At 37.2% G+C, this 11,350-nt stretch overlaps 1 protein-coding gene across 1 annotated transcript in view; it reads left to right on the top strand.

Moving 5' to 3' along the window:
* cdh13 (cadherin 13, H-cadherin (heart)) overlaps positions 1-11,350 on the top strand; it is a 1,127,464-nt gene that overhangs the window by 889,537 nt on the left and 226,577 nt on the right.

The following is an 11,350-nucleotide window of genomic DNA, read 5'->3' on the forward strand; positions in this document are numbered from 1 at the left end:
GGGGGGGGGGGGGTTTGGAAGATGGTAGGGTCCAGGGTCAGAGCTCCAGTGGGGGTTCAAGGGAGTGAAGCAATGCAAAATTAACATTATAAATTATATATATTTTAACAGAATTAACCCATCTGCAGTTCAGAATGACTCTGAACGTCTCTGCCAACGCATTTGGGTCAGTTTGTCCAAGTAGAGTTAGCGCCACACATTCGCAAATGGACACTTGATCCGGTAGTGACAGGCAGCAGAACCAACCCATAAAGATGGAAGACACTAAACAGCAGCATGTTGGCCATGTGGGTGGAAATATGAGTATTAAAAAAATCAGGTAGTTTTGTTGAAACTGTTGAAGGTGTTTAATAAACAGGTTAAGTGCATATATATTCCCTTCTTTCTTCAGTCTGCTTGCTCATGCAAAATGAAACGCAGTTAATATAGTGAATGAATGATATTTAATCCTGATTAATCAAAATTAATCCACAGCAACCCTGTGATTAATCCAGTGTTTTTCAACCTTGGGGTCGGGATCCCACGTAGGGTCGCCTGAAATTCAAATTGGGTTGCCTGAAATTTGTAGTAATTGATAAAAATTAAAATTAAAACTTACTAATTTTGATTTGATTTTATTTGCACAAAATAAAAACAGCAATAGAAAAAAAACCAAACATTCAAACAAATAACAAAATGGTGCAGGAGAGGTTAGAAGCCAAAAAGAAGGCTTATATGAATACCTCCCCCGAAAAGAACAATACACAAAAAAAAAGGATTAAAAAATACAATATAACTGAAATAATAAACTAAAGTAAAAACAATAAAAATGTAATCCACATTACAAATCATCAAATACAAATCAAGTAATACACAACCTTACATTTTTTCATGGATTAAAGTCCTTTTCAGATGCTTTTTAAACAATGATAAAGTAGATGTTGATTGAAGTTCAGGTCTTAGATTATTCCACAGATTTAATAAAAAAATATATGATGAGTTGACAGAGACAATCCTATTCCATAACAGGCATGACAAACTGTGAAGCTGAAACTGAAGCTCTGTGGTTCTGTTTATCTTTCAAATGTTCATTGTGGTCAGTTTCAGATGCTGCAGCTCTTTCATAATTCATAGTTTGAGTTCTTGTTTGTTCAGTATTAATTGTCAGCCTTATAAATCCAAACTGGACTGACTGTACATATCCTGACCAAGAAAATAAAATTCTCACTTTGTGCAGTAATCTACACCTGGCTTTTCTGCCTCCGTCCATAATAATATACATTATATAGACTAAATGTCATCTAAAATTAACGTTTATTTGCAACATAGTATAGCAAACTATTACATGATCAAAAATAAATTATTTTACCTAAAAAAGTGTGTTTGCCAGAAAGTTGTGATGTTAAAATGGGGTCACGAGCTAAAAAAGGTTGGAAACTACTGAATTAATCTGATTAAAAATTGTAATCGATTGACAGCATTAGTTAAAACATATTAAAAAAAAACTTTCAAACTGTTGCATTTTTAAGTCCTTCTCATCCAAAACACCACTTTTTCCTTTAATTTGTCATCCCTCTGTATCTGAGCATGCGTTTACGAAGAGTGCATACTTCAGTTGTTAAAGCTCTCAGGCTGTGCAGAACATGTGTGATTTTATTTCGCTCTCTCCCGGTCATATGTTCATCTTTTTCTGAGAGCGGAGCAAACTAGGCAACACAACTGTAATTGGCTCTCTGCTCCGAGTCTGGGTTTGGAGTCGCAGATAGAAAGCAACACACACACACACACACACACATATACAGATAAAAGCTAGCTTGAAGGCAGGCCTTTTTTTTATTTTATTTTATTTTATTTTTTTTTTACTTCTTCTGCCATCTTCCTCCTCTACCTAATGCATTTAAGTCATTTCAGTCCAGGAGCTGTGCCTAGTAGTTAGTCATTTCCTTCTAGTCTTTCAGGTGACTGGTAGCTTTGTGGTCCAGGTGGAATTGGGGGTCTTATCAGTGGCAGGGCAGGGGCCCAGTGGCCACATCACACAGAATACAGCATTTCCTCCAATCGCATGACTGCTCCACATGATTAAAAACCAAACCTGACCGCCTATGTGTATGTGTGTGTGTGTGTGTGTGTGTGTACTGTATTTGCATGCATTTATGTTTGTGTGATGAAGAGGGAGCTTGTAAATGTTGTGTTTAAGTGTGTCTTATCTGCATTTTGATGTCCGGAGGAGGCTGATGAGCATTTGAATGTCAATGATGTTGCCTTGTTTTGATTCACGGGGTTGGTTTATGCATGTGCAAAAAAAAAAAAAAAAAAACACTCAACCATTTCAAGGTTCTTTACTGAAAGCAATTGCTCCATGATTTTAAATTCCAGCGCACCCGCTTGTTTAACGATAAGCGCCGGACTCGTGGGCTAATTTTCCGAATGATGCTTTTGTGCTGTAGTGCTGCAGGCATCGCAGGACAAAAGGACCAACAGTTCCCATGTGGGTACAAACATCACCTCCCTCTTTAAAAGAACATTGTGTTTCATCCTCTGCGCCCTAAATGACGGCGGACGCTTGAAAGTGTTTTTTTTTTTTTTTTCTTTTTTCCCAACAAGCTTTTAAATAAAAAAAAAAAAAAAAAAGTGGGGTGAAAAGAAAAGAAAGAGAAGAAATCAATGTTTGTCTCTCTTCAGATAAATGCATAGAGCCTGGCAGTGTAAGGCGGTAAGAGGGTAATCTGTGAAACAACAATACCGTGGGCTGACAGGAGACGCAGTAATCTAGGCTGGACCAGCGCTATCCTTAAACAGAGTGTTCTGTGTCTGAAAGATTACACTGTAAGCTCTGACACCATAATGATCCTGACACACACAGAGTTTCTCCCGCCCGCCTGGAGCTAACCCTGTTCACAGTGGGCTTTTTTAGTGAGAGGCATGCTTGAAGAATCCACTGACAGGGATCAGATCCAGGCCCGTTTCCGACACCGAGGCCACGTTTACACAGTAATAATACTGATGTCCCGATCTGGATTTTTTGGGGGGGATTAGTTTTGCCGATACCGATCCGATACGGACTTTTTACAGTGAAATTTTGATTTAAATTTGGAGTCATTATTTATAGCGGCTAAAATTTGCTTAGAGGTCTTATTTCTGTCTTTGTGTATAAGAAATCAATATAAATGAATCCCCACAGGAACTTTGTGTTAGTAAATGCAAGTTCTGCAAATTTACAGGATTTCAGTTCTGTTGCAACATGTTGATGGTCATATGAACTATGTTTTCAGCTCAAAAATGTCCAGTTTCATCACAATTAATGCTATAGTTTCATGTCACAAATGGCCAAGTTATATTTGAACTGAATTTACCTGAAAAACAAATATTCTATTCTTTTAGATTCCCCAATTTTTCTTAGAAGATTATCTACTACATATCACGTTTTATTTTTACAGGTTGCAATATGGAGTATGGTGCTGATCCATCCTGCTTATGTTACGCCAATACATACATTACAGGGTGGGGAAGCAAAATTTACAATATTTTGAGGCAGGGATTGAAAGACAGTGTATGACCAATTAGTTTATTGAAAGTCATGAGAATTTATTTGCCACAAGAAAATTGACATAATAGAAAATGTTTTTATTCTCTGTGTCCTCCTCCTTTCTCAATAACTGCCTTCACACGCTTCCTGAAACTTGCGCAAGTGTTCCTCAAATATTGGGCTGACAACTTCTCCCATTCTTCTTTAATAGTATCTTCCAGACTTTCTTGTAATAGTTTTGCTCATAGTCATTCTCTTCTTTCCATTATAAACAGTCTTTATGGACACTCCAACTATTTTTGAAATCTCCTTTGGTGTGACGAGTGCATTCAGCAAATCACACACTCTTTGACGTTTGCTTTCCTGATTACTCATATGGGCAAAAGTTTCTGAAAAGGTATGGATAATAGTGTTAGGTATGATTATGACATCAATATATGTTTGGTTTCAAAATAACTGACGTAGTGCCTGCTGAGAAAAAACAACTAAATGTTTATTGTAAATTTTGCTTCCCCACCCTGTATGACAATCATTTTAGGTCAATTCAATTTGAAGTGGGTCAGACTAGTAAAATACAATCATAACAACCTATAAATAATGAAAAACGCAATTTTTTTTTCTTTTTTTGTATAAAAAAAGTAAAATTATACAAAAATGTTTATATTTACAGACTATCCTTTTCCAAAAAATGTGAATAACCTGAGCAAAGATTAACAATATGACATTTCTTAAGAGACGTATGTAGAATTTTACCAATATTCTGTCTGTTACTAAATGTTTTGTGTATTTGTAGATCTGCTGAGATCAATATATGTTTGGTTTCAAAACAATTGACATAGTGCCTGCTGAGAAAAAACAACTAAATGTTCATTGTAAATTTTGCTTCCCCACCCTGTAAGAATGTCACATGTCACTTTTTAAATCAACAGTTTTCTAATAATAAGGATTTTTATAAAGAAATAACAATTCTATATTGTTATTTACTCTTTAGTATGATGATGAACTTAAAATTTTTCAAAGTCGCACCAAATCCAGAATCAGATTCGGATCGAAATAATTTCAATACCTTGTGCTGACATCATCATTCAGAAGCTGTATACCAAGTTTGAAGTCAATCAGAACTGGAGTTTCGGAGAAAAAGATAATTGAAATTTTTTCCCCATAAGAGCTCATGTTAAATTTTCCGTAAGTTCCCAGATCCAGGAGAAGATCCTGATCAGCATGTGGACATTATGTTTTGGTCATCTCCCCATCAGGGCTGGGCTGTAGAAATTTACACTGGATATCATTTATATTTACTGAGTTATTGCATCGATCCACTTCCTATCGCTTATAATGAGGAAAATTTTCGCAGTCATACCAAATGTAGAATCAGATCCGGATCCAAATAATTTCACTAACTCTTGTTGACATCATCATAAAGAAGCTGTGTACCAAGTTTGAAGTCAATCGGAATTGTAGTTTCAGAGAAGAAGATGATTGAAATTTTTTGTAATGGACGACAGACGACGACAATAGCTTACGGCCTGTCAGCTGGTGAGCTAGAAACTACAATACCACAAGTGGTAAAGAACAGCAATAATTGCATACCAACAACGATAAGAAAAAGAAAAAACTACAATAGCACTGATGGTAAAAGGCAGTACATACCAACTAGATGAGGAACAACAAGCACACATTAACATAGAAGACAGAATATTAATGGAACATCAGTATTAAGACCCTCCATCTTTATGCTGCAGTGGCGATTTCTCACAGACTGCAAAGAAAGCCTGGCTTCCCCGAAAATTACAAAAATTCAATGGTTAAATATATTCGGTTGTGTTGGCATTTCATTGACTACAAATGTGTTAGAACACGTTCACAGACGAGTTCGTTCAGAATCAGCTTTATCACAAATCAACAGACTCGATGTTGTTCACTTCTCATACATTCCCGTTGCGCTGTTTTCTCATTCGATCTCTGCTCAGTGCATTTGTCCGTAGACGCCAGGTGTCCATGCACTTCAATGGGACTGAGTGGAACAGTTTTTTTCATTGCCTCAAAACTGGACGGTAATTGGATAAATGCCATGATGTTGTCCCGCCCCCAGACGCTCGGTGTCTCTGTGGGTGAATAGAGCTGCGGGCGGAGCTCGACCGGGCTGGATGCCAGAATCCCACGTGCTGATTGGAGGATCAGTCGAAAGGCTGAATCCCGTTTGATTGACAGCTATTTTGAGATCTCCTCCTTCACTGACACAGTTCAGTTTAATACCGTTGCACATTCTGCTGTGAAATCAGAGAAACCACTACGAAATTACTCGTTCATTTCTTGCACTGTAAATAAAACACACTCATTGGACTTCCTTGTTTCAATTTAACATAATTTCAACGTTTTCTTGTTTCAGTTTCATAATTTAATTGTTTCTTGTTTGAGTTTAATATCGTTTTGTAGATAGTTAAATCCGTCATACTGTTGGCTAGGTCGGAATGAACTAGCTATCTAGCAACGTGCACATGATGGCAGACTGCGAATGTTGTCGACCTAATTTTGGCAAAGCCATTTCATAGTCTTCCTTATGAGGAGAAACTTCGAATTAAACAGCAGGGCAGATCAACACCTGACAAGACGCCTACTTGGTACGATAAGGTCACTGACCATTTTCTTAAAAAGGAACGGAGGGCCGAATGTATGTTTAAATAACTTGACAAATTTTTTGATGTAAGCCGACAATGAGCTTCCCCTGTCTGAAAGACGAGCAGCCGCCACTGTTATACTGGGACCACACCATATTTTTATAGAACAGTTTAACAGTGACGTGAGAGTGGAGCGTTTCTAAGATTTCCACTCCTGAAGGTGGTTTCACTTTTTTGCCTTTTCAACCCCCCAAAAATGCCGTTGCCGTCTAAACGACAGACCCACCAGATCAAATATTTAGTCGTTTTCACCCCAGAGCGTTGTCGTGTGCTGAGCAGTGAGTGGAGTTGGAGCACGGATGAGAAACACTGTGGAAAATCAACAATGGCCGATGTTAATTGTGTTCGTTTTTCCACTGTTCATGTTTGGTGTTTCTGTGAATTCCCACAGTTTGGATTCTTTCACTGCAGAATGAGAAGAAGCAGCTGGTGTGTCGCTGTCAGAAGTGGCCCAGATTTACTTTGCTTTCAAAAGGTTCAGCTTGTAAGATTAAGGGGATTTAGAAGGATCTAATTGTAGAAATATACGATAATATTCATAATTATTTTTTGATTAGGGTATAATCGGCAGAAAAGAAGAATCGTTGTGTTCTTTGATACCTTCAAATGTCGATGTCCTTCCTGTGAAGTTCTGCTTCTTTTTTTATGACATGATTTGGCAGGTGTTCAGATGCATCAGTTACCTACAGAGTTTATATTCCCTTTACCGATAAGCACAGAAAGGAATGAGAGTGTGTTGTGCTTTTTGCCGCCTCCAAAAAACATGAAACTCTTGCCAACAGTGAAATAATATGTGGCTCATATTTACTATTTCATATCAGTCAGAATCAGAATACTTTATTAATCCTAAATCCTATTAATCCTTCATTCGAGTAGAATAAAAGTAGCAAGTAAGAAATTATCAATACTACAAAAATATTTAGTATGGATAAACATTTTAGAGTAAAGGCACATAATCTTGTAAAATAACAAATACAAGAGGAAAACGTCTAAAAAAAACCTGATATGAGTTCACGAACCGGTCGGTACTGGAATGATTCTAGTGAATTTTGTTTGTGGGATATCCGTGCACTTTGGTGATTTTCAACATTTCTGTCATTAAAGCATAATTTACTGTGAATTATGCATTCATTCATAAATTTATTAAAACTAACTTTTCTACTGCACATGACAGGTACAATCTCCACCAAAAAAGTATATAATTACAATAATTACAATATAATAATTATAATAAGTATAATAAGTCAAGGTCTTGGAGAAAAAAATAGCAGCTGTGAAAAAATCTTGAATTTTTATTTGGATAAAGAGCAAACACCCTGTACATATACAGTACAAACAAAAAGTTATGGATATTTTTAATTTTTGGGATTTTTTTTTTTTCAGTTGGGATTCTTGCAACAGCGCTTTTTACTGTTTTGTGTGTGAATTGAATTGAAACATATTTTTTTTAATCACCAGACATAGTTTTATTTACAAATGGCAAAAATGACAAAAAAAAGACCAAAAAAATTAAATATCCTTAACTTTTTTGTTTGTAGTGTATATACTGTATGTAAAGCACTGCATATACACACACACACACACACACATCTATCTATCTATCTATCTATCTATCTATCTATCTATCTATCTATCTATCTATCTATCTATCTATCTATCTATCTATCTATCTATCTATCTATCTATCTATCTATCTATCCATACATATATATATATATATATATATATATATGTATATACCAAATATACACATTGAAACACTATTAAACACGATTAGAACAGTAAATTGTACATGTACTAGACAAATATTATCAATATAATTAAAAGACATGTAGATAAATAAGTGTGCAAAAATATTGTTGTGTGTGTATATGTTTGCCGTGTTACACTTACTTCATCCTGCATTTTTGCCAAAAAGTGGTCTGAATTAATGAAATAAAACATCTGGGTTATTTTTGTTTTGCTACTGTTATGCTACTGTAGGCTCACATCCACATTAGGAGTGTTTATGGTCATATAGTTTTAAACTCATCATATGGGACTTCCTGTTATTTTACCCTATACCACAGTTTGAATTTCCCTCTTGATTAAAGGTGAGGTCTGAGATCTTAGAAAAACGGTTCAACCTAGCTACATTTTGAAAATACTCAGCTCAAAAGTCCACACCCCTTTCTTCAGACGTCCCTCCAAAGCCACGCCTCCATAGTGGTGGCACGTGCAATGCTTGTTCCCGAGGGTTCACGAGCGCTGCACAGCAACAGTTCACCAGCTGAGGCTCTGCTCTGCTGTGCTCCGTACCCGGGTTGGGCTCCGACGCCATCTATGATCCGGTCCGGCCCAGCTGAACCGTCTCCGACACCAGCTGAGGCTCTTTCCCCAGCTTCGCTCCTGTACGCCTGGGGCTCCTACCCCGACTACAGCCCCTGCTGAGGCTCCGGCTCACGTATCCCTCATTCAGTTTCCTCTAACACCCCCACTCTCACAGAACAGCCCCAGTTCAGACCTATGTGACTAATGTTACATTTCCTAGTGGTTTATGTTCGTGACTAAACAGTTTGCCGGTGAACTTTCCATCCTAATAGAACTAATATAACCAGGTTCCGGCTTCACTTCCTGTACAAGTGTTTCCAGCCTGTGGGAACGCAAAGATGGGGGAAGGGGGGGAAGGGTGAATGGCAGCTGAGTTTGATAGATACTGATATCACTGTTCAATCATTTCGAGTGGGCGCTCAAAATGATTGGATGGTGTTTTTTCAGTCCTGTCCCTTCCACAGGTGACTGATTTTTTAAATTTTGTGTTAAGAGCATTTAATTAATTAGTTGTAATCGGGGTGTGAAGGGGATTTTAAGGAATATAGTAACAAATGCTCTGGAAAAACATCTCAGACCCCACCTTTAATAAAGTATCTATCTATCTATCTATCTATCTATCTATCTGTCTGTCTGTCTGTCTGTCTGTCTGTCTGTCTGTCTGTCTGTCTGTCTGTCTGTCTGTCTGTCTGTCTGTCTGTCTGTCTGTCTGTCTGTCTGTCTGTCTGTCTGTCTGTCCGTCCGTCCGTCCGTCCGTCCGTCCGTCCGTCCGTCCGTCCGTCTGTCCGTCCGTCCATTCATCCGTCCCCCCTTTCTCTGTCTCTCTCTCTCTCTCTCTCTCCATCTCTCTCTCTCTCTATCTGTCTGTCTTTCTGTCCGTCCATCCCCCCTTTCTTTCTTTCTGTCTTTCTGTCTTTCTTTCTCTATCTATCTATCTATCTATCTGTCTGTCTGTCTGTCCGTCCGTCCATCCGTCCCCCCTTTCTCTGTCTCTCTCTCTCCATCTCTCTCTCTCTCTATGTGTCTGTCTTTCTGTCCATCCATCCCCCCTTTCTTTCTTTCTTTCTTTCTTTCTTTCTTTCTTTCTCTATCTATCTATCTATCTATCTATCTATCTATCTATCTATCTATCTATCTATCTATCTATCTATCTATCTATCTATCTACTAGCTACTATCTACTAGCTACTTTGCCAAAAAAAAAAAAAAAAAAGGTGTGCAGTTTAAAATGTGGACCATATTTGTTCCATCACAGGCACATTCTGTCCAGGCCAGAAAAACAAAAGCTGTGATGTATTTTTGTTTGAAGGTGCAAACATCTGCATGTTCTCCAGCCTGTTTTTTTTTTTTTTTTTCTTTTCTTTTCTTTGTACCTCATACATTTCATTTCTTTCATTTTGACCATTTAAAAATGGGACAAGAAGGTAGATGAAAAGGCAGAGACAATAACACATGGACAAAAAGGAGAATCTGTACCAATCATCCTCTTAAGTCAATTATTTTAATTATGAGCTTCCACCATTTCTTTTCAACACATGGGCCACACTACAAAAAAAGAGGAATAATTTAATCCAAAGTATATTATTTCACTAATGGACTTTTATATTGACCAGCTAGTTATGTACGCATGTAATATCAGTGTGTTCCTTTTGAGTTTTCACCAGTTTGGAACATTTGTGCATTCGATATGTAGATTTACATTTAACCCTTTATCAGGCAAGTGACTATTTTTGGTAATTTCCACATACATTACAATACAGTGACAGCAACAGTTACAGTGAGTCCACAATCTCAGATCTAATGTGGTCTCCAGGGTCTGTAAGGTCCACCTCTGCATGAACAGTGAGTGGACCTGCTTTGTTAGGTACCATGAAGTAATGGTACTAATGTAAGGAATGATGTTCAAAGGGGAAAAATTTAGTTTACTGACCCCCTGATATTTAGCCCTGGGCACGAACAAGGGGCGTGTCCCTTAATCCTGATCCATACCGTCGGATGGAGAATGGAGAAATGCACAATTCGGTTTTGGTTTGAAGTCGATACGGTGATTTTGACAGAAGTTATTGCGAAAAATTCATTGTTGAACTTATGCTCGTATTTCCACACTTTATAATCTGATACTAGTTGTTTTTTTCTATCTGGAAAAGTGAGGATGTGGATGTAGACAGGTGTCTGGATCAGCACTTATGTTGGTCTAATGTTCTAATGTTCAAATGTGTTTTTCATGTATTTTTACCTCCAGCAAGGAGGTTATGTTTCTGTCGGCGTTGGTTTGGGGTTTTTTTTGTTTTTTTTTTTTTTGCCCTTAAGGGTAAGGACTAGGGCTGAACGATATGGACAAAATTTCGTATCTCGATATTCATGCCAGATATCTCGATATCGATACGATATGACTACGGGTTTGGTGAAAACCAAGCATTTTCAGAAAAATACAAACATCATAATACAAAAGAATGTGAAAAGTGCAGTTTTATTTATAAGAACTCACTGCCAGTCATCAACATTAACATAAAGTACAAATAAATTACATTTGTTGTGACTTCCAGAGCTGCACATGCAGGGCGAGCACAGGGGAAATCTATATTGTTTATATCGTTGCTTTTTCGATATTAATATCTTGAATGTTCATATCTCGATATCGATACGATAACGATATATCTTTCAGCCCTAGTAAGGACCCAAATATGGTAACTTCATTGACCTTGATTTTCTACATAACAATTTTTTTTTTTTTTAATTTCTAATTTTCCACATTACCGAACAATTCCATTATACTTTGCACATTACAGTTTATTGTTGCACCTTACTGTTCTTCTACCATTTCTGTTTTTTTATACTTTTATTTAATTTATTGTATA

Source organism: Sphaeramia orbicularis, chromosome 6 (genome assembly GCF_902148855.1).
Source record: "Sphaeramia orbicularis chromosome 6, fSphaOr1.1, whole genome shotgun sequence".
Taxonomy (NCBI): Eukaryota; Metazoa; Chordata; class Actinopteri; order Kurtiformes; family Apogonidae; genus Sphaeramia; species Sphaeramia orbicularis.